Raw genomic sequence first — 24,396 nt, forward strand, 5'->3', positions numbered from 1 at the left:
ACAGGGGGGCGTGAAATCAGAACTGACTGGTGAAGGGCCCCCAAACCTTCCATCAGAGAAGAACAACTCTGGGGGAGTGGCCAAGATGGTGGAGTAGGAAGACCTTAAGTTCACCTCCTCCCGTGGGCTGCATAAAATTACAACTATTTACAGAATAACTGTTGATGAGAAAGACCAGAATCTAGCAGAAAAGATCTTCTACAACTAAAGACATAAAGAAGGAACCACAATGAGATGGGTAGGTGGGGCAGACTTACGTTATATTCAGGACCTCAGGTGGGCAACCCACAAACGGGAGGGTTATTACAGCTGCAGAGATCCTCCCCAAGGAGCGAGGGGTCTGAGCCCACACTGGCCTCCCCAGCTTGGGCGTCCTGAACCAGGAAGACAAGCCCTCAAAACATCTGGCTTTGAAGGTCAGCAGGGCTTGCTTTGGGGAGAGCCAGAGGACTGCGGAAAATAGAGCCTCCGCTCTCGAAGGGCACATACAAAACCTCATACGCTCCGGGACCCAGGGCAGAAGCAGTAACTTGAAAGGAGCCTGGGTCAGACCCTAATGCTGATCTTGGAGAGGCTCCCGGAGAGGCAGGAGGCAACTGGAGCTCACCCTGGGGACACAGACACTAGAGACAGCCTTTTGGGAAGCTCGTTTTACCACGAGGACGCTGGTGCTGGCAGCACCATTTTGGAATCCTCTCTATAGCTTATTAGCACCAGGACCCAGCCCTGCTCAACAGTCTTTGGGCACCAGTACTGGGATGCCTCCGGCCAAACAACTAACGGGGCAAGGTCACAGCCCCACCCACCAGCAGGCCAACACACTAACTCTGAGACCCCCAGGGCCCTGCAGCCAGAGACCCTGGAACTCAGCTCTGCCCATCAGCGGACTGACACTAGCCCCAGGAGGCCTTGGGCCCCAGCCCAGCCCACCAGCAGGCCAACACCAGACCCAGGAACCTTCCTCCCACCCACCACCGGGCCCCAGCCCTGCCCACCAGTAGGCAGGCCAACACCAGCTCCAAGACACTTTAGACACCTCAGCTAGCTGCCCTGGGATCCAGCCCCACTTACCAGCTGGCTGACACCAGCTTTGGGACACCCTGGGCCCTGCAGCTAGCCATGTCAGGATCTGACCCTGGCCACAGCAGGATAACACTAAATCCAGGAACCTCGGACCTGCAACCACTCACCCTGGAACCCAGCTCCATCTACCAGTGGGCCAGCACTAGCCCTGGGGTCCCCTAGGGACCCACGGCTAGGTGCCTCATTACCCAACCACCCCCACCAGCGGCTGGCACACTCCATACAATGCAGGGCCTGGCAATCCCCCAGACTGGGGGCCAGCCATACCTACCAGGCCACCCACCGTAGTCAGCCTGCCACAATAGAAAGACCCACACAGCCCACACAGGGGGCACTCCTAGAACATATAGCTCTGGTGATGAGAGGGGAGTGTGCTGCTGGGACCCATAGGATGTCTCCTACGAATGGCCACTTTTCCAAGGTCAGGAAGAACAACCAACCTACCAAATAGATAGAAATAAAATTAGCACATTAGGCAAAATGAGGCAGCAGAGGAATATATTCCAAACAAAGGAACAAGACAAAACCCCAGAAGAAGAACTAAGTGAAGCAGAGATAAACAATCTACCTGATAAAAAGTTCTGGGTAATGATCATAAAGATGGTCAAAGAACTTGAGAGAAGATTGGATGTACAAAGTGAGCCTTTAGAAGTTTTTTTTTTTTTAAAAGATTGATTGATTGATTGATTGATTGCTATGTTGGGTCTTCGTTTCTGTGCTAGGGCTTTCTCTAGCTGCGGCAAGTGGGGGCCACTCTTCATCGCGGTGCGCGGGCCTCTCACTATCGCGGCCTCCCTTGTTGCGGAGCACAGGTTCCAGACGCGCAGGCTCAGCAGTTGTGGTTCACGGGCCCAGTTGCTCCACGGCATGTGGGATCCTCCCAGACCAGGGCTCGAACCCGTGTCCCCTGCATTAGCAGGCAGATTCTCAACCACTGCGCCACCAGGGAAGCCCCCAGAAGTTTTTAACAAAGAGAAAGAAAACATAAAGAAGAACCAAACAGAGATGAAGATACAATAACTGATTTAAAAAAAAAAGAACACTAGAAGGAATCTACCGTAGATTAGATTATACAGAGGAAAGGATCAGCACGCTGGAAGACGGAGTTGTGGAAATCACTGAAGCCGAACAGGAATAATAACAAATATATATGCTGCCTACAAGGGACTCACTTCAGAGCTAAAGGCACACACACTGAAAGTGAGGGGATGAAAGAAGGTATTCCATGCAAGTGGAAATGAAAAGAAAGCCAGGTTTGCAATACTTACATCAGACAAACTAATCTTTAAAATAAAGAATGTAATGAGACAAAGAAGGACATTACATAATGATCAATGAATCAATACAAGAAGAAGATATATCAATTGTAAATATATATGCACCAAAATAGGCATACCTAAATACACAAAACAAATATTAACAAAAATAAAGGAAGAAATTGTAATAGTAATAGAAATCTAATCAATAAAATCAGAAATGAAAAAGAAGTTACAACCAACACAACAAAAATACAAGGGATCGTAAGAGATTACTATGTATAATTATACACCAATAAAACAGACAACCTAGAAGAAATGGATAAATTCTTAGAAATGTTCCATCTCCCAAGACTAAATCAGGAATAAATATAAAATATGATGAGACCAATTACCAGTAATGAAGTTGAATCAGTAATAAAACAAACAAACATAAAAAAACCTCCCAACAATCAAAAGTCCAGGATCAGATTGCTTCACAGATAAACTCTACCAAACATTTGGAAAAGAGTTAACACCCTTCCTTCTCAAACTATACCAAAATATTGCACAGGAAGGAACACTTCTGAGCTCATTCTATGAGGCCAGCACAATACCAAAACCAGACAAAGATATCACACACAAAAATATTACAGGCCAAATATCACTGATGAACATAGATGTAAAAATCCTCGGGACCTCCCTGGTGGCCCAGTGGTTACGAATCCACCTCCAATGCAGGGGACACGGGTTCAAGCCCTGGTCTGGGAAGATCCCACATGCCGCGGAGCAACTAAGCCCGTGCGCCACAACTACTGAAGCCCGTGCACCTAGAGCCCAAGCTCCACAGCAAGAGAAGCCACCGCAATGAGAAGCCCACGCACCGCAATGAAGAGTAGCCCCCGCTCACTGCAACTAGAGAAAGCCCACACACAGCAACAAAGACCCAACACAGCCGAAAATAAATAAATAAACAAATTAGTTTAAAAAATCCTCAACAAAATATTAGTAAACAATTCAACAATACATTAAAAACATATACCATGATCAAGTGAGATTTCTCCCAAAAATGGAAGGATAGTTCAATATCCACAAATCAATCAATATAATACATGACATTAGCAAATTGAAGAATACAAATCACATGATCATCTCAATAGATGCAGAAAAAGTTTTTGACAAAATTGAACATCCATTTATGATAAAAACTCTCAACAAAGTGGGTATAGAGAGAACATATCTCAATATAATAAACACCATATATGACAAGCCCACAGCTAACACCATACTCAATGGTGAAAAGATAAAAGCATTTCCTCTAAGATCAGGAAATATACAAGGATGCCCACTCTCACCACTTTTATTCAACATAGTACTGGAATTCTTAGCCACAGCACTCAGACAAGAAAAAGAAAAAAAATAATAAAAGGAATAAAAATTTCTTTATTAGGAAGGAAGAAGTAAAACTGTCACTGTTTGCAGAGGACATGATACTATACACAGAAAATTCTAAAGACATCTCCAAAAACCTAAATCAATTCATCAATGAATTCAGTAAAGTTGCAGGACACAAAATTAATATACAGAAATCTGTTCCATTTCTATACACTAACAGCAAACTATCAGAAATAGAAATTAAGAAAACAATCTCACTTACAATTACTTCAAAAAGAATAAAATACCTACGTATAAATCTAACTAAGGAGGTAAAAGACCCATACTTGAAATTATCAACGAAACAAAAAGACTGCCTACTGAATGAGAGAAGATATTTACAAATGATACAGCTGATAAGGGATTAATATCCAAAACACACAAAGAACTCATACAACTCAACATCAAAAACATATAACCCAATTAAAAAATGGGCAGAAACCTGAATATACGTTCTTCCAACAAAGACATACAGATGGCTGACAGGCACATGAAAAAATGCCTAACATCACTAGTCATCAGGGAAATGCAAATCAAAACCACAATGTTATCACCTCATGCTTGTCAGAAAAGCTATTATCAAAAAAGTATCACAGGGCTTCCTTGGTGGCACAGTGGTTGGGAATCCGCCTGCCAATGCAGGGGACACGGGTTCGAGCCCTGGTCCGGGAGGATCCCACATGCCACGGAGCAACTAAGCCCGTGTGCCACAACTACTGAGCCTGCGCTCTACAGCCCGTGCGCCACAACTACTGAGCCCACACGCCGCAACTCCTGAAGCCTGCGCACCTAGAGCCCGTGCTCCGCAACAAGAGAAGCCACTGCAGTAAGAAGCCCGCGCACCACAACGAAGAGTAGCCCCTGCTCACCGCAACTAGAGAAAGCCCATGCAGCAACGAAAACCAATGCATCCAAAAATAAATAACTAAAATAAATAAATTTTTTTAAAAAAGTATCACAAATAACAAGTGTTGGTGAGGATGTGGAGAAAAGGGCACCATTGTACATTGTCAGTGAGAATGTAAATTGGTGCAATCACTATCGAAAATAATATGGAGATTCCTTAAAAAACTTAAAATAGAACTACCGTACCATCCAGCAATTCCACTTCTGGGTATTTATCCAAAGAAAACAAAAGCATTAATTACAAAATATATACGCACCCCTATGTTCACTGCAGCATTATTTACAACAGCCAAGATACGGAAGCAATCTGAGTGCCCATCAATAGATGAGTGGATAAAGAAGATGTGTATAAATAACTCTGCCATAAAGCAGCTTTGCAATAGCATGGATGGACATAGAGGGTATCATGCTTAGTAAAGTTAGAGAGAGAAAGACAAATACTGTATGGTATCGATTACATGTGGAATCTAAAAAACAACAAATGAACAAACATAAAACAGAAATAGTCACAGACACAGAGAGCAAACAGGTGGTTGCCAGAGGGTAGGGGAGTGAGGGAAGAAAGAAATAGTGAAAGCAGATTAAGAGGTACAAACTTCCAGTTGCAAAATAAATGAGTCAGGGGAAAGAAAATATACAGTGTGGGGAATACAGTCAATAACTCTGTAATATCTTTGTATGGTGACATATCATAACTAGAATTATTATGGTGATCCCTTTGAAATGTATAGAAATATGGAATCACTATGTTGTGTAATAGGAACTAACATAGTGTTGTAGGTCAATTATAGTTCAAAGACAAACAAACCAACCAACTCACAGAAAAAGAGATCAGATTTGTGGTTACCAGTTCCCACTCCTCCCACCCTCTCTGGTAGGAGAAGTGGGAACAGGATGAAGGCAGTCAAAAGGTACAAACTTCCGGTTGTAAGATAAAGAAGTGCTAGGGATGTGATGTACCACACGATAAAGATAATGAACACTGTTGTGTGTTACATAGGAAAGTTGTGAAGAGAGCAAACCCTAAGCGTTTTCACCACAAGAAACTTTTTTTTCTACTTCTTTTATTTTGTATCTATATGAGATGTTGGATGTTCACTTAAACCTACTGTGGTCATCATTTCATGATGTATGTTAAGTCTAATCATTATGCTGTACACCTTAAACAGTGCTGTATGTCAATTATACCTCAATAAAAAACTGGAAGAAAAAAACTCCAAAGAGCTCCAAATGACCAATAAAACATAAATTAAAAAAAGAAGAACAATCTTTCCTGCACTGTTCTGCAGCCCCTGGTCACTGGACACTAGGAATCCATCTATTCTGGTTCTGTGCCAGTGGATCATGGCCAAGGTTGTTGGAATAAAAGATGGCCCAGACATACCTGGGTTCAAATCCCAACTCTTCCCATTCCCAGGTTTGTTCTCATGGGCAAGGCACTGCATCTCTCTAATACTCGGTTTCTGAATCCACAAAGTGGGACTAATAATGCCCAAATGGAGGGTTGCTGTAGGATAAAAATTATTTGCACAAAAGTGACCAGCTTGGTTTCGGGACACAGAGAGGGTACATTATAAATGTCAGTCCTCTTCCCACCCTAAGTTTCAGGCTCCTCATTTGTAAAAAGCCCAACAGAGTCCCTGGCTTGCCCTACTGACAGGGTTACATAAAAGACCAAACAAAATCAGGCATGAAAGAACAAACCGGGGGAATTATGAAAATTATGATTCCGACTCGCTTCATTAGTTGCTTCTGTTCCTCAAGGGACGGGACAGCCAGCGCTTCACTGCTCTCTGCTCTACCTCTGAGAACCTGCAGGGAAGGGGGTCCCAAAGTAGTCAATGGGCTAGAGGCTTAAGGGGTATCTGTAATTCACATGGCCCAGATTCTCTCTTCAAAGGGTTAATTGTCAGTGCATCAACCCGTGTGCCTGTGAGGGCTTTTGGGGCATCCTGATTCCTTCTGCTTGCAGGGTCCCCCTGCTGGTTAGTGTCTATGGGACTGGGGATTCTTTCCTCCCTCTGTGCTCTCGGCCCTGTGCCGCAGGGGCTGGATGTCTAGAAACTACATTTCCCAGCTTCCGCTGACGGGAGGGCTCTGGATGCAGTTGAGAATCGGCCAGTAAGAGAAGGATAACCACTGCGGGTTGTCCTCCCTCCCGCAGGGGTGGAGGCAGCTGTGTGGCCTGAGCATTGGACCCAGGCCCTCTGCCTCCCTCTACCCCCTAGTCTGCAGGGCAGCCTCAGATTCTGTGCTGGCTTCCTGTGGCTTCCTGGCCTCTGGGCCCCAGCCTGCAGCCTGCAGGACCAATACGCCCCCCATCACCTTTCCAACAACTTTGTAAGCACCAGATCCCCTGAACCAAATCCTTTTGCATGAAGCCTCTGCCTCAGTGAAGCGTCATCCATCACGTGGGGATAAGGTAGTGTCCACCTCACAGGGTTGGGCCGAGAAAAGACTCGAGTCAGTGCAGGTAAAGCTCATAGGTCTGTGCCTGGCACACAGCGAGTGCTCCCTGAATATTAGGTTTGATTACCGGCATTCCTCCTGTGGTTTCCTGCAGGGAACGTCAACACTAACACTCCCACCTGCCCCCTCTCATTTCTGCCCCACTTCATTTAACAGATGTGGAGGCTGAGCTCAGAAAGGGGAAGTGACTCATCCAGTGACACACAGCAAAGTCCAGAGCTCAGAGGGGAACCAGGCTCCCAACTGCAAGACGGGCTTGGCCCCTTATAAGGAACCGGCTGTTTTCACGCAGCTGCCCTAGCGTGGCTGTTTCTACACCTCCCAGGGCAGGAGCTCAGAGGGCGTCAGGGGCCCAGATGGAGCCATCAGGGGTTGAGGTGGAGAGGTCAGAGGTCAGGAGTTAGTCTGGCTGCTGCAGCCAGGGGTGGGACCCTGCAGGAAAATCCTGAAAGCACCGAGCCCTTTGCGGTGTAACCCAGGGGCATTACAGGCGCTGCCTGAGCTTCAAGTGCCTAATGCATAAAATGGGGTTAAAAACCATCCCTGCCTCTGAGGGGGCCGCACGGGGCACGCATTAATCTATTATCAGGGGCCACCTTCCATTCATGGAGGGTCTCTCCTTGCAGACCCTGTTTCAACCACGGTACCGGACAGTCACACGGCACTGGTACCAGCTCCATCTTTCAGAGGCGGGAACAGAGGCCCACAGCTGTCAATCGACTTGCCCAGGGAGCTGGGATTCTGGGCAAGGGAAAGCCCAGCGCGTGGTGGCGCAGCCCTGAGCCCTGCGACGTCTGAGCTGAGAGACACGGACAGCGACCATCTCCCCTCCATGGTGGCAGCCGGAGCACTGAACAGGGTTTGCGTGCGGCCAGTTCAGGGCCTGGCAGGCGGCGGACGTGAACCCTCCCTTCCCAGTTTTGTTTTCTCCTTGGTCAGCTCCTCCGGCCCATCCCCACCCTCTGAGTCACACACGAAATTGGCAGCCAGGCTCCCCTGGCCCGTCCTGGACCAGCTCCTGTGCCGCCTCCTGCCCCCGCTTAGGAAGGACCAGTCTTGGCTGCAGCCAGACCCAGGTCCCTCCAGAAAACATGATCCAAGAGAAGCCCGGCCTGGTGCGGTGAGGCCTGAGACACGGCCCCAGCCAGGGAGAGGCAAACAGGCCATGACAGAAAGTAACACAGAAATCCTGCCTGACTTTCCAGCCCACCGGCTTGCCCTACGGATTTCACACACTGAAGGCCGAGACATCAGCTCTTGCCTGGTCTCCGGCCTGCAGGTCTGCCATCCAGATTTTGACTTTGCAAGCCCCACCAGTGCCTGAGCCGATTCCTAAAAATTCATCTCTGCATATACACATACAGCTATTGTACTGGTTCTGTTTCCCCTGGAGAACCGAATGATACGGCCTCCTTCAGTGCGACAGAGGATCGAGCATGGGATGAGCCGGAGAGCATCCCGAGAAAGTGGTAGTGGCCGGAGGACTGCAGGATGGGCCGGCAACTAGGCAGAGAGGGCAAGGGCCCCCAGGCAAAGGAACCTGCAGGTGCAAAGGCCTGTCAGGAGAGCAGGTGAGTCCGACGGAACTGAAAGAGAGAAGGTCAAGTCAAGCAGAAACCCAGAGAGGAAGATGCAGGATGGGGCTGGGGGCGGGCAGGCAAGGTCGGGCAGCCCCCTAGGGGCTGCAGCCACATCCCCGGCACCACGGGAAGCCCCTGCAGGGTTTGAAGCCGTGGGGTCTCCTGATCAGGCTGAGGGAGGTGCAGACTTGCCTAAGTCACACCAGTTGGAGGAAAACCAGGAGTGACAGCACAGCACCTCCCTCAGTGCCACCCCTGTCCCTGCCCTGCCTGCCAGGGAGGGCCGAATGTGTGCAGCCAGGCCTTCCGGGGTCTCGGGAGGTGAGCCGGGCACCTTGGCTTCCCTTGCAGATGGTCCCTCCACCTCTCGCACCCTGCTCTGTGCCCAGGGGCTGCACGCACGGGTTCCCACACTGGTTGGCTCCCTGTGGGCTTTGGGCCATGGGGACGCAGAAAGGAGACTGGAGGAAGAAAGGGGGCTGAGGTCAGGTGCTTAGGGCCCTGGCCCCCTCCCTGGGGGGCAGCCAGGACCTAGTGGCCTCTGACTCCTGTCAAGCGGCCCTCTCCACACAATGGCTCTGTTTGGGGGTCTTTGTCCTTGTCCTCTTGCCTCTTTAGCCCCAAGGTTAGAAACACCCCAATGTTTTCACACTCCCAGGGACCACACTGTCCTGGTGTTTTCCTATCCCAGACCACGCCCTTGAGAATCACCCTGGCATTAACCTGCCCTCAGGGGCCCACTCTGAGTGCCCCATCTGCATCCTGCAAGCAGTACCGCCTGGAGGTTTGGCCCACAGGAAGCCCTGCCTCCCCACCACTCCTCTCCCCAGAGAAACAAGCTGCTCTCTTAGAACAGCCCTGGCAGCTCAGAGGATGTGCAGGAAGAGCTGGCACAGGCCAGCTGGATCCCCCTGTGCCCCGGCTCCCCTCCCTCCTCCTGCGCTTTCTGGAATCCTCCCAACCCTGCTGCTCCCAACGCTGCCCGGGACTCACCCATCGGGAGGCCTCCTTGTCCTCCTCATGCCATTGAGACAGCCCAGGGCAGGGACAGAACTGGGGGCAGGGAGGCTCCCTGTGGGCACCACTCAAGTTCCAGGCTCACCACATTCCAGTTCCCACTAGTGGGTGTGCTAACAAGCCCCACCTCCAGGCTCCCTGGGCACACCCACCAGCCACCTCCCAACACTGCCTCCCACTGGATCGCAGGGGAATCACAGGGCAAGGCCCCTTTAGCCCTTGGCCACTCTGGGCAGTGACTGGAGCTTGAACCCCACCCACTCCTGAGCCCCGTTCTGTGACCATTTCACCTGCTCTCTCCCACTTGTCAACTCTCTGACTTCTGCTGGACTTAAATATCCAGATATCAGAGAGAATCCTCATTGTTTTTCCTGCGGACTAAGGCCCCTAGAACATCTCTAACCAGGTCTGGTGGCCACTGGTAGTGTCTCCTTCGTCCTGTCTCTGGATTGATTAGGCAGCTGCCACCGTCTCCCCATTTATCCATGCAATCTGCCCATCTGGCAGTGTCAGTATCTGACTCTTTATGTGCCAGACACCTGGCAAGTCACCCCGAGGATCTCCGGGGCAGGTACTCTTCAAAGCTATGTAGCTTCTTAGGGACCAGCCAGGATGGGAACGAGACAGTTGCAGGTCGTGTGGGGAAGGTAGTGTTACCTTACAGAGAGGGAGCTGGGGTCACACGACTACCGAGGGCTGGGGTGGATTCCCAGGCCTGCTCTTCAGTGCCAGCCTGCCTGGCTTCTCACCTGGGCACGCGAGAACCCCTGTAACACCTCACTGAGCACACCGGCCATGCCTCTCGTCACCGCTAGATGGTGAAGCCAGCCTGGGCCGCTCCAGGATCGTGCGCACGGCAGTTCGTACATGTAACTCTCTGCTCGTGAGGGACCAGCATTTCCAAGGAGGGAATGCCAAGGGCCCCAGAGATGCGGAAGTGGCATGTTGGTGATAACCGAAGGGAGAAGGGAGACAATCTCTGTGGAGGAGGTGGCCATGGAGCCGGGCTTTGAACACAGGCGGCCTCTGGCACTGATGGAGGAGAACGGAGAGGGTGGGGTAAATCAGGCAGCTCCCAAAAAGTGCACGGTGCAGGCAGCGGTGATGGGGGCACTGGGCACAGTTATGGAAAACAGGGTGCCTTTAGGAATGACTTTGGTGGGCAGGGGCCTGGTCATGGAAGTCTTAAGAAATATGGACTTTGGGATGAAGGCAATGGGGAGCCAATGATGGTTTGTGAGCAGCAGACAGTGGTGACACAATTAGCATATGGAGTCTGGACTGGAGAGGGTGCACACAGCGCCCCCTAGAGCCTGGAGAGCAGCCCTGCCTCCGTCTTGGCGCCTTGGGAAGCCTGTTTGGGAGGGCTGTTTCCCCACTCCTGCACTAACTTGACCGTTTGCCCATTTCCCCCACACCCAAGAAGTGCGGCAGGTTGGGAGAACCCTCTCCAGGGCTTGCAAATCCTCCTCTCCTCACCCTAGTACCTCTTGCCTGCTCCTTTGCTGGGGAGCTGGAGAAGAAAGCAGAGGTTCCCGGAAGCACAAGCAGTGCTTCAGAGCAGGTGCTTTGGAGAAGCGCCCCCGAGAAACATGATTAACCAGGATTAGGGTCATATGAGAAGGAGCTGGATAAATTTTCATATTGTGAGCTGCACAAAAGGAATTTAAATCCACAAATCTTCTTATGTGTGTAGACTGAAGGGTGCTCAATTCGGAGTCCAAAGACACCCGCACAACATCCGAAGCGTGTAACGTGGTCAGGAATTTGAGGAGTTGCCCCGTATAGGCAGCACATCCTGGAGGACATTGGTCCCCAGAAGAAAGAGGGAGTTCCCTGATTTGGGTGGCACAGAAGTCACGACAAAGGAAAGACGATTGGGAACTCTGAATCCCCACCCCAGGCCCCGCCTCGGGGGTTGGCCCCTGACTCCAAAGAGCTTTGCAGAAGTAAGTGGCTGGAGTCCTGACTGGTCTTAAAGAGATAACTTCCTCCCAGGCCCCCTAACTTCAGGGAGAGATTTGCACTCTAATGATTAACAAGGGGCTTCCAGAAGGCTCCTGAAGGGGTTGGGGGTCGATCTCTGGTGATGCCCAGAACGGGGATGCGGACTGCTCGATAAACCCCCAGCAGCCAAAGTGGCGAGGAGCCCGGCACCCCCCGCCCCCCGTGTTCTGGGATGGGCGGGGACCCCAGACAAGCACGTGTCTGGCCCAAACCATCCCTGGAAAACAAGGGTGAGAGGGGTATCATGGTATCAAGTGGGGCCGCCGGGATAAAACTGCCCTGGCCCACGGGACCTCCCTGGCGGTCCGGTGGTTATGACTTTGCCTCCAGTGCAGGGGGTGCAGGTTCGATCCCTGGTCGGGGAGCTAAGATCCCACATGCCCCGTGGGCAAAAACCACATAAAACAGAAGCAATATTGTAACAAATTCAATAAAGACTTTTAAAATGGTCCACATCAAAAAAAAAAATCTTAAAAAAAACCAAAAACTGCCCGGGCCCAGCTTCCCTCCCCATTCCCCCAGCCAAGCCCCACTCGGGAGGAAAGGAAGGGCAGCTCAGCCCATTCAACCCCACAGCACTCGGGGTCCAAGCCACCTGCGTGCGGCCCCCTCCCGAGCCCAGAACTTGGGAGACCAAAGGAGGGAGACCTTGCCCCCTTGACAAGGGATGATGCAGCAGTCCAGTGGGAGGACCGAGAAGAAGGGTGCCTGGAACAGATGTACGAGGATGGTGTCATGGGGGCCAGGGAGCTTCCAGGGCAGCTGAGACCAGGAAGCCCCGGAAAGCCTGGGGCAGGAAGTTTGAGAGAACACGGGCCAGCCTGGGGCAGCAGAACCCCAGCGAGCAGGGCAAGAGCAGAGGCCAGGGATGACCTGGCACACAGTGGGAGGATGTGGCAGATGTCCCCAGAGCCCGGCGTAGCTGAGGGGGGCAGGAGGTCTCGGAGCCACAGAAGAGAGGGAGATCCCCGGGTTGCTGTCTCTCCGTTTGCACCCAAAGCTGGAGAGTCTTGGAGAAATCTGTGCTAATGTGTGTCGGGGATCCGTCCGTAACATCTACAACCGTGCGCCGGGCACAGAGCTGGACGCTTCTCCCAGGGCATAAGGGGGTGAACGGGGTGAGGCTGCCTCTGTCATAGCCAAGGCTGAGGGCACTTGTGCAAGGGAACGCGGCCAGGGATGGACCTGAGATTCAACCCAGGGTCAAAGCTGCACTGCAGCTGCTGTGCCTACTGGGAGGCCCTGCCCTGCAGGTATTTGTATCTTAATCCCAGTTGGGAGATGTTAGGGACTGAGCAACACCCAGCTGACCCTCTCCCGCTGCTGGAGCTTCGGCCCCTCGGTCTCCCTTCTCACATCTGTAACTAACGAATATCATCTCATAAGTGCTCATAAGTGCTCATCATCCAAGCACTTATTTGACCAAAGGGGCTCAGGCAGGTTAAAGGACCTGCTCATGGTCACCCATCGGGGCAAGCAGTGGATGGAGACAGACAACTCAGGCCAGCATCCGTTTCCTGTGGGGGAAGTGGAAAGAGGACGGGGGGGCTGCAGTTCCAAAGCCTGATTAGCTGTGTGACCTTGGACGAGCCACCTGACCACACTGAGCCATACCCAGCCCTTGTGTGCAAAACTGAAACAGTAAAGACCCATGCCTTAGGAGTCCTAAAGGAACGGAATGAGACAAGGACAAGCTTTGGCCTCCATACAGGCCAGTAGCCTATCTGATCCCTCCTCTATATTAATCCGATTAAGAGCAGACGTATCCTGTGCCCTGACTGTGGGCTGAGTGCAGCTCTTAGAGCTGGTCTAAGAGCTTTATTCCTGCGAACTTGTTGAATCTATTAATACACCCATTTTACAGATGAAAAAATGGAGGCTCAGGGAGGTTAAGCCATTTGGCCCAGGGCTGTACATTTTGTAACAGTGACACTAAAAGGTGATCCAAGCCATCTGGACCCAAGTGCCTGGGCTCTGCACCAAAGTGCCCTGCAGCCTAACCTGCTTTCACAGCTGGAGTCCTGGCTGGAGCCCATCACCTCCCCTGCGGGCGCATCCATGCCAACTGGACCCCACTCAGGACTATTCCCACCCCCACCCCTCCCCGCAAAGTGCTCACAGCCGCTACTTATCCTCTATGCAATGGAAGAGGCAAGTCAAGCAGGAGAGAGAGAGGAAAGAGCAAGCTACGCTGACCCCCAGATGGCGAATGGCCCCCTTGTGGTCAGGTGTGCCCCGGGGAAGGAGCCGTTTTGCCCCAGTTCCCGAGGGCTGTGGGCGGGAGACTGCAGGGTTTGTCCCCTGCTGCCCATCAAAGGGCCTCCCACTTGGGGAACACAGCACTTTCAAAACCTCTCATTCTGCCTAATTTGCTTTAAAACACACAGGCGTCCTTTCATCTTCTCCTAAAATGCCGTGGTGAGAGGTGGGCTTTGAAGAGGCTGGCTGCTTTCCTGGGGTCTCAGAGGCTGGCCAGGGTGGCAAGTCCAGGCGTGTCTCAGGGTCTGGCGGAGCACACCTGACACCAGTCAGGGTCTCCACCTGAGAGTCCCAGCGCTTCTATTTTGCCAGCTAGGTGACCTCGCCCAGCCACAGGGCGGTATCCCGGGTTGACACAGGGACCGCTGGAGTTTGTGGGAGGGACATGGGTGGGGGTAATAACTACAGCTCTCTCCAGATGTACAGCACGGGGTGGGAGTGAGGGACGATGAAATCAAATTCATATTTTATGGCAACTCAAGAAAAATTTAAACACAAGTTTTCTTTGCCCATTTGGACCTCCTCCTTCCCTTTAGTGTGTGCCGTGCATCTGCATCCAGACCTCCTTAGAAGATAACATTCCTCCTTAATCTCACAGAGGGTCACAATTCCTTAGGAGATAACCTTTCCTCTTAATCTGGTAAGGGGTCACGATGACCCATGACCCATTACTTGCTTTGGACGTGTAGATCTGGATTGTGTAAACTGCCCGTAATACGTCATTTGATGTCCAACCCTTTGTCTCAAAAACTTGTATAACTGTGCTCTGACCTTTAACGGGAGGAATAGTCCTCAGAGCTTTCTGAAAGACTGTCTCCTGGGTTATAATCCTCAGGTTAGCTCCAATAAGATTTTCCATTTCTTTCTTAGATGGACTATTGATTAGTTTTTTTCATCCACAGGAACAAGATCTGAAGAGGGGCTGCCCCAGCTGTTTTCTCTGGCTCTATTCTTTTGCCCTCTGGGAACCTGACACTTTTCACCTTCACATCCTTCCCTCTCCCAGTGAATGACCAACATCTTTATCACGGAAGATACTGGCAGGTGAATTCTACATGGGTGTCTGCGTGTGTGCTGTGAACTAGAGCTGCACATCAAACAGTTTCCATCTCAGTAAAGAAAACGAATAATCTGAAACCTAGAAGGCTGAATTATTAGAATGAGTTTGCGTCCTCATATTAATTCAAATAATAAGTACATGGTCTTCAGATTCAACTTATATTCATGAGGCCTCCACAATATGCCCAGATGCTAATTTCCTTCCTATTTTATGGGTAGATAAGCAGGCTTAGAGAATAAGTGCCTTCTGATAAGCCATGACCTGGAATTGGTCCCAAGAACCTTCACTCCCTTTTGTTTCCTGAGCTCAGCCTCTGAAAGCACTGACTGAGCTAAACTCGTCCCTAAAATTTAGAAGAATTCACCCTGAGCTCAGGCTCCAGGCATGCAAGGAGTGGGGTCTCTCCCACCTTACACCAGTCTCTCATCTCTGACCCAGGACTCTCCTGTCTTCTGCCAGCATCCCTGAAACACTAACAAGCTAGCTTATTAGCTTGTTAGTGGAATAAAATCAAACCCCAGACCTTACACCCATGCTTTTCTACTTTCCATATCTTAAAGTATTTTGTTATCAACCAAACGTCCTTGTTGATGGAGTGGCTTTCTGTCTCTTGTCCCCTCCCAGCTGGTGAATTTCACGTCTCCAGCATCACCTTCCCCCGAATTTCCCTGGTTCCATCTCTTCCCCTTTTCCCCAGAATTCATACGAGACTGGGATGTATTGGATGGAACGGACCAGAAGAAAATTTGATTTGATTAAAGCAAAGAGAGACATTAGCTTTAGTTAGTAATCATAGAACGTGTTTCGCCAATGAATTTGGAGCAGACATTGTGGAAAACAGAAAACGTAGAGAAGTGAAAGTTTCTGAACATTTATATTTTTGTGACTTTGAGAGCGAGCTCAGTCATGGAGTCTCTAGAGTTTGACCAAATGTAGAAAACGGTCAGGTTGAGCCTGAACTGCCCTTGAGAGCACAGACTGTGTCTTATTTAGTTCTGTGTCTCTGGTGCTGTGCCCTTGGCCCTGGCCCCTGATGGGGGCCTGTTAATGGGCAGATGGACAGGTGGATAGCCCAATGATGCTGATGGGCTTGCTGGTCGACCACCAGGCTCCCTGCTCCTTGGGGAGGAAGCAGGGAGGGCTGAACCTCATGGTACATGAGCTTTTTGATCCTTTCTCATGGGAAACTTTCAAGGAACTCACGGTAACCAGGCAGAACTGCTTTCTGATTATTATTTTTCCAGTTGAATGAGATTAAGTTCACGGAAGACTTAATAAGTCCTTTTGGGCCCTGAGGAAAGATACATATTCCTTTGCTCCCGGAAATGAGTTTCTGGCTCTGCAGACCCAGGTCTCAGATCAGGGGGAGGTGAGGACTATTTGAAGCCCTTACATGAATGCCTGAGGCAGGACGGCCAAGGTCGTGCCCCCTTCATTGGGCCCCTCCCTGCTGAGAGCCCCATGTCTACAGAATCAAAGGGAAGCTGCTGAAACTCTGTCCCTGGGCCTGACTGCTGCCTGCTTTCAGGCAGAGGCTTGTGGCATTTCAGGATCGCAGAGGGTCGTAGGGAGCATCACACATTTCTGCTTTTTTTTTTTTCCAGGTGCAGAAACTAAGGCTCCGGGGCGGGGAGGGGAGAGGACGTGACTTGTCCAAGGTTGTAAACGAGAATGTGGTGGCAGCAAGATTCGAAGCTGGGGTCCCTCACTCCCAAAGCACGTCCCTTCTGGCACACCTGGCCCATGAGCTGCTCCAGCAAGAGGTAGACAAGCATCAGTACCAACACAGATGCAGAGCAAATGGAGCCCCAGACGGGACGGGCCTGCCCGAGATCACAGCCTGCTAATGGCCATGCCCCCATCCCCACCCCAGGCTCTGTGGGCTGCAGCCCCCTCTCCTGCGCTCAGCTTGAGGTCAGCAGTACAGCTCCAACCTACTTTCTTGCTCTGTTTCTGTGATTTTGGAATCCAGATTCCTGCCCTGCTTGGAAGCATGGGCCTGAAATAGTACATTACAGTGCACAGAAAACCCCCAGTCTTGGTTTAAACACACATTTTGAGAATAAATGCAAAGCAAGAATGTGAAACTATTTCAAATGTCACCCAAGAGAGAACTGTGCAAAGAGGATGAAGGAATGAGACAAGCGGTTTCCTGTTAGAGATACACCTTCTCTCTGCCCCGTTCAGTTCTGTTTGATTTTTCTTGCTACACAACTGCTACTCCCTGCCACATCCCTAGACACTTGGAGGTGACAGACGGAGGGAACAATGGAGATGATTAGGAACGGTGTTGCTGGAAGGTGGGGAGGCAAGCACATAGAGAATCAGAATCCAAGGGTGCAAAGGTACAATAAGCACATGCCCTGCCCCAGGGCCTTTGCACATGCCCCTCCCTCTACCTAGAACATGTTCTCAAGGTGGAACCCACAGGGCTTGCTCCTTCACTGCATTCATTCTTCTGCCCAGCTGCCCTCCTAGGAGAGGCCTTCCCTGATCACCCCAAGACAGTCTCGCTGTCACTATCCCTTTGCTCAGCTGCATTTTCCTTCATAGCCTTAATCAGAAAAATGACACTCCATTGTATGCTGAATTCCTTCTTTGTCTGTCTCCTCCCCACCAGGAGGGCAGGAACTTCACCTGTGTCCCTCACTGCTGTGTTCCCCACTGCTGAGAACAGCGTTAGGGTCTCAACAAATATGTATGGACTGACGGCAGAGTGAAAAGTGCTCCAAGCTCAGGGAGCAGAGGTTCATTCTAGTGTGGGCACAGTGAAGACGAGGGAACTTGGTCATTTCCGGGCCTCAGTGTCCTCATATGGTGAATGGGATGATTCCAATGACAACCTCAACCAGCCTGGCCCATGAACGGCCGGCCACAGTACCCTGCTCAGAGCAGGTGCCCTCCGAACTCTGGACCTTGCGTCTTGAGGTTTCCTCTCCTAGCTGAGCTCTGCTTGTCCCCGCCCGAGCAGATCAGCCATCCTCAGGGAGAGGAAGTCAGGGCCCAGCCTACAGATTTCCTTTGGCTTTTGCAAAAACAGCGAAACCAAAAATACTACAAAACGACACTGTGTATCTGCACAGGGCTCAGATCTGTGGCCACAGGTGTGAGTCCTGCCTGCTGGGCTCCTCTGCGGCAGGAACAGGATGCAGAGCACATAGCTCGTAAGCAGGCATCTGGCCCCGCTGTGGGGTCCACGGGTCTAGTTCCCGAGATCCTGGAGCCTCCGTCTGACCTCCCTGGAACAGCAGGATGGCCTCTGTCGGCCATGGGAGGCTCATTCCTGAACCCACGTGTGCATCTGGCTCTGGGTTTGTCCTGAGCAGGGTATGCATGGAGGATGGGTTGGTTTTTATCAAATGCCACCCCCTTCTCAGCCCTCTGCCCCCATGGCTCTTCCCTGTCAACCAGGAATCTGCGTGAGCATCATCAAGGCTCACCGATGCCCCAGCTGGGAAACCACAGCCGAGGGTCAGCCTTGGCTGCACTTGGTCCATAACCCACTGTACAGATGGGCAAACTGAGGCCCCGTGAAGAGGAGGGTCTTGGCAGAGTTCACACAGTGTGATGTGGCAGAACCAGACCTAGAACCAGCTTTCCAGACTCCTGGACAAGGACAATGGCCGTTAGATTGTGGTTTTCATGTTTTCTTTAAACTGAATCTCACCCAGGCAGAAAGTAGCTACTGAAACTCAGCTTTTCCGGTTGATGCAAGGGCAGGGACCCCTGGCCCAGCTGCTGGGCCTCCTCACCACCCCTAAGGGGGTTTTAAAACCAAAGCCCTTAACAGACCACACCCACTGTCCACTCTAGCAGCCTGTGAATGACACACCCACTTCCACCCCAACTCCAGGGTTTTCTTTGAGGACTTTGGAGACCAAATCAGGTAGTTTATTTGTGGTCATGTTACTAAATGGGGCTTGTTCATTCTCAAAGGTTTTTCAAAAATGAGTTCTAGGAAATCTTCTGAAAAGGAAGAGAGTAGGTTTCAAGGATGAGAAAGAAGAGATGGAAGAAAGGGGATGTAAGAAGCAGCAGGACCAGGAGAAAATGGATATGGTCAGAGCCACAGTGAGGATGCAGGAGAGAAGCTGGTGGAGAGCGTTAGCACCCAGTGGGTGCCTATCTGGATGTGGGGTGGAGGTGCTGGGGGCCTCCAGGCTGGACCCACCTCCATGCCTGCCCTGCCTTCCTTCCCACCACGAAGTCAAGGGTCCTGCTTTTGGAATCACAAAGAAAGATCCATTCACCTTCAAAATAGTCTATAGATACAGTCTGTGCATAGAGTATCTGCTCTTCATAACGGGGTTATAAAGCATTTCTTATTTGCATGTGTTGGCTACTTGCTGATGCATTTGAATGTGGCAAAAAGGGGAAACAGTTAACCAAGACTTTTCTACGATTAGACACACATCCCTATCCCTGAACATTTCACGACTGCGTGAGATTAGAAAGGACTGCCTTCTAAACACCCTGTAGGTACGGAGAGCCTACTGTGTTCTGGATGCTGTAGAAGGCATCGGAAGAAATATGATAATAACCAAGTCACAGGCCTCCCACGCTTGGGTGGAGGAGGACAGTCATTTCAGCATGGTTTAAGGCACAGAAAACAAGGCGATTAAGAGTACAGATTCTGCTGTCAAAGAGAGCTGGGTTCAAATCCCAGCTCTGCAACTTACCAGCTGTGTGACCTCTGGGGAGTTCCTTAACCTCTCTGAGCCTCAGTTTCTGCATCTGAAAAATAGAAGAAAATACTCAGTCTTAAGGAGAGAGAGTGAAGATCTAACAAGAGTGCCTGCCTCCTACTCAGGTCAGACACAGAGTAAATATTGACTGCTGATGAGAAGAGGCATGCCGCGGTGTGGGGAGGGAACAGCGGTCACCTACAGAGCCCTGCGGGGAGTCAGGAGACCTGAATGTGGAGGCTTTCTGTTCCCAACTGTAAATGAAAGCTCCGTGCTGCCTGATCAACATGACCACTTCCTGCTCTAGACAGAAGACAGAGAGGGGCGTATTCTGATCCTGAGACCGCTGTGCGCCCCACACTGAGCTAAGATTCTTCACATGTGGTTTAACCTCCCAGCCTCCGATAGGACAGAGGAGGAAACTGAGGCTCATCAGGCGGAGCCCAGCGGGGTCAGAGTGGGGTTGGAAACCTGTCGGGTCGAAGCCCTTCTCTACCCAGAGGACAGAGGACAGACATGAGCAGGTGGCACCTGCAACTGAATTCGTGGCAAGTCCCAGATCACATGTGGGGTGGGGGGGGGGGGTCTGACTCAGGAATATTCTAACTGGCAGCAAACAGCTGAGCGTTTTGCATTTGCGAAGGGAGAGAGAACTTGAATCTGAGAATTAGGAGGTGTCATTGCTACTTTAGCACTTTTTCCTAAATGTGGAGTAGGGGAAGGGCCCTCCCTAAACAACAAGGGCGACATGCTATGGTATTATTACTATTAATAAGCCTGTGGGCTTGCAGCTGTTTCAGCCACATGCTGTCTTAGTGCTTGTCCCCTGTGAGGTGTGCAAAATGCCCTTGCTCCCGGGGGTGGCGATGAAAACAACTTTCTGAATGGTCAAGACCTCCGGGTCCTCTTTCTCTCCCCCTCATCTGAGCACACCCGTGACCATGGACCTGAGCTGGCTGACCTCTGCCCGTCAATAATGGATGACCTGTGGACATCAGTATCACATAGCACCCACCCCGGCCAGCAGGAGGGAGTCGCTGCCCAGGATGGGCCCAACCTGTCTCTGACTCTCCATGGAAACAACAGGAAAGAAGGATTTTTTCTTGTTTTTTTATTGAAGTATATCTGATTTACAATGTTGTGTTAGTTTCAGGTGTACAGCACAGTGATTCAGTTATATATACATATTCTTTTTCAGATTCTTTTCCCTTATAGGTTATTACAAAATACTGAGTATAGTCCCCTGTGCTATATAGTAGGTCCTTGTTGGATGTACATTTTATATATACTAGTGTATATATGTTAATCCGAAACTCCTAATTTATCCCTCCCCCCTTCCCTTTTGGTAACCATAAGTTTGCTTTCTAGGTCTGTGGGTGTATTTCTGTTTTGCAAATAAGTTCATTTGTATCTTTTTTTTTTTAGATTCCACATGTAAGTGATATCATATGATATCTGTCTTTCTCTTTCTGACTTACTTCACTTAGTATGATGATAATTTCTAAGTCCATCCATGTTGCTGCAAATGGCATTATTTCATTCTTTTTCATGGCTGAGTAATATTCCACTGTGTGTGTGTGTGTGTGTGTGTGTGTGTGTGTGTGTGTGTGTGTGTAAAAATAACATATAAAAATAACATCTTCTTTATCCATTCATCTGTCGATGGACATTTAGGTTGCTTCCGTGTCTTGGCTATTGTCAATAGTGCTGCTGTGAACTTTGGGGTGCATGTAACTTTTCAAATTACAATTTTCTCTGGATATACATCCAGAAAGGAGGAATTTTTAAAAATCATCAAATAGTTTAATTAAAAGTAATCACTTTCCAGAACAAGCAGCACATATTGCTTGTACCCCTTCTCCCACCACATGCAGGGAGCTATGGGAGACACAGTCCATAATTAACGTCAGGTGAGCTTCAAGGCCATATATGCAGTGGCAAGGGGCACGGGATGTGAAGCCAGACTGCCAGCTCTGTCACTGCTGGCTGTGCCTCCTTCAGTGAGTCACTGACCCTCAGTTTCCTCATCTGTAAACTACGAACATTGAGACTGCCTACCTCCTATTGTTGCTGAGAAGATTAAGAAGGTCAATGTATATAAAGTGACAAGGAGAAAGTGCTCTCTAAGGACCAAACTATCATCATCATCACCATGATGTTGTCATCACCATATCATCATCATGATTATATCATCATCATCATGATCCCATCACCATCATCATCACCATCATCACCATCATCATCATCATCATCACCATCATCATCATCATCATCCCATCACCATCATCATCACCATCCCATCACCATCATCATCACCATCATCACCATCATCATCATCATCATCATCACCATCATCATCATCACCATCCCATCACCATCATCATCACCATCCCATCACCATCATCATCACCATCATCACCATCATCATCACCATCATCACCATCATCATCACCATCATCATCATCATCATCATCACCATCATCATCACCATCATCATCATCATCACCATCATCATCATCACCATCATCATCATCATCCCATCACCATCATAACCATCATCACCATCATCATCACCATCATCATCATCATCATCCCATCATCATCATCACCATCATCATCATCATCCCATCATCACCATCATCACCATCATCATCATCATCACCATCATCATCACCATCATCATCATCACCATCATCATCATCATCATCCCATCACCATCATCATCACCATCATCACCATCACCATCATCATCATCACCATCATCATCATCATCACCATCACCATCATCATCATCCCATCACCATCATCATCACCATCCCATCACCATCATCATCACCATCATCACCATCATCATCATCATCATCATCACCATCATCATCATCATCATCCCATCACCATCATCATCATCATCATCCCATCACCATCATCATCACCATCATCACCATCACCATCACCATCACCATCACCATCATCATCACCATCATCACCATCACCATCACCATCACCATCACCATCACCATCACCATCACCACCATCACCATCATCACCATCACCATCACCATCACCATCATCACCATCATCACCATCATCATCACCATCATCACCATCATCATCATCATCACCATCATCATCATCACCATCATCATCATCCCATCACCATCATCATCACCATCATCATCATCATCCCATCATCATCATCATCACCATCATCATCATCATCATCCCATCACCATCATCATCATCATCATCCCATCATCATCATCATCATCACCATCATCATCATCATCATCCCATCATCATCATCATCATCACCATCATCATCATCATTCCATCATCATCATCATCATCATCATCCCATCATCATAATCATCATCATCACCATCATCACCATCATCACCATCATCATCATCATCACCATCATCATCATCACCATCATCATCATCATCACCATCATCATCATCCCATCACCATCATCATCACCATCATCATCATCATCATCATCCCATCATCATCATCATCACCATCATCATCATCATCATCCCATCACCATCATCATCATCATCATCCCATCATCATCATCATCACCACCATCATCATCATCATCATCCCATCATCATCATCATCACCATCATCATCATCATCATCCCATCATCATCATCATCATCATCATCCCATCATCATAATCATCATCATCACCATCATCATCATCATCACCATCATCATCATCATCATCCCATCATCATCATCATCATCATCATCATCACCATCATCATCATCATCGTCATCACCATCATCACCATCATCATCATCATCATCACCATCACCATCATCATCATCATCGTCTGCTCTTGGCCAGGTGCTGCACATCACATGAGAAGTGTCACTGCTCCCATTTCCCAGATGAGGAAACTGAGACTGAGATAGGTAGCACACACTGAATTATTCATCATGCCAATAATTAATTAGCAATGAGCTGGGAGGAGGCCCAGAACTTTCACATGATACTCTCTTCTCCATGACACTGCTGGCCTGAGCACATAAGGCAGAGGGCTTGGAAAGGCCAGCTGTCCCCATGTCCTTTAACCTTTTCATCCCCAGGCAATAGCGCCATCTGCTAAATAAACATCCTCAGACACAGCCCTTCCTAAGCAAGGCCAGAAGTGGGAAAGGTAACATGAATGAGGAAAGAGAAACGAACACAGGGTTTTTGAGTGTTGCCATGGAACCCCAAGAGGTCATTCCAAGCTTGTGGTTCTGTGTCAGAAACTTCCCCGGACCCAAAGCAGCGAGAATACATTCTCCTGATGCCCATTCATGCCCAGCCCTGTCACATTATGGTGCTTTGCTGGTGGGGGACAGTATATGTGGGAGGGAGTTGAGAGAATTACGGCCACCTTGGAGTTTATAACAACATCGTCGTAAAAAAGGATCTCTCTGAGTCTACCCTGGCTCTGAACATTGCCTCACTACCTTGGTATAAGCACAAAGGCCACGAGAAATCTGCTGAGATTTTGCTGACAAACCCTCTCTGTCTAATGTGATGGATCCTGGTTGGCCTGAGACCATCACTTGTCCACACAGCAGGCTCACAACACAGCCAGGAGCACAGCCCAGGGCCTCCTAACCCTGGGTGGCTCCTGTCAACTGCCTCTGGCTTCACG

At 49.5% G+C, this 24,396-nt stretch overlaps 1 protein-coding gene across 3 annotated transcripts in view; it reads right to left on the reverse strand.

Moving 5' to 3' along the window:
• Positions 1 to 24,396, reverse strand: part of ST3GAL1 (ST3 beta-galactoside alpha-2,3-sialyltransferase 1) — an 85,646-nt gene that overhangs the window by 19,685 nt on the left and 41,565 nt on the right. For all 3 annotated transcript variants that reach the window (XM_068525446.1, XM_068525447.1, XM_068525448.1), the window contains exon 2: positions 19,730 to 19,784. The gene's annotated coding sequence lies outside the window, so the exon portion shown is untranslated. The remainder of the gene's footprint in view (positions 1 to 19,729; positions 19,785 to 24,396) is intronic.

This window comes from Eschrichtius robustus, chromosome 17, assembly GCF_028021215.1.
Source record: "Eschrichtius robustus isolate mEscRob2 chromosome 17, mEscRob2.pri, whole genome shotgun sequence".
Lineage (NCBI taxonomy): Eukaryota > Metazoa > Chordata > Mammalia > Artiodactyla > Eschrichtiidae > Eschrichtius > Eschrichtius robustus.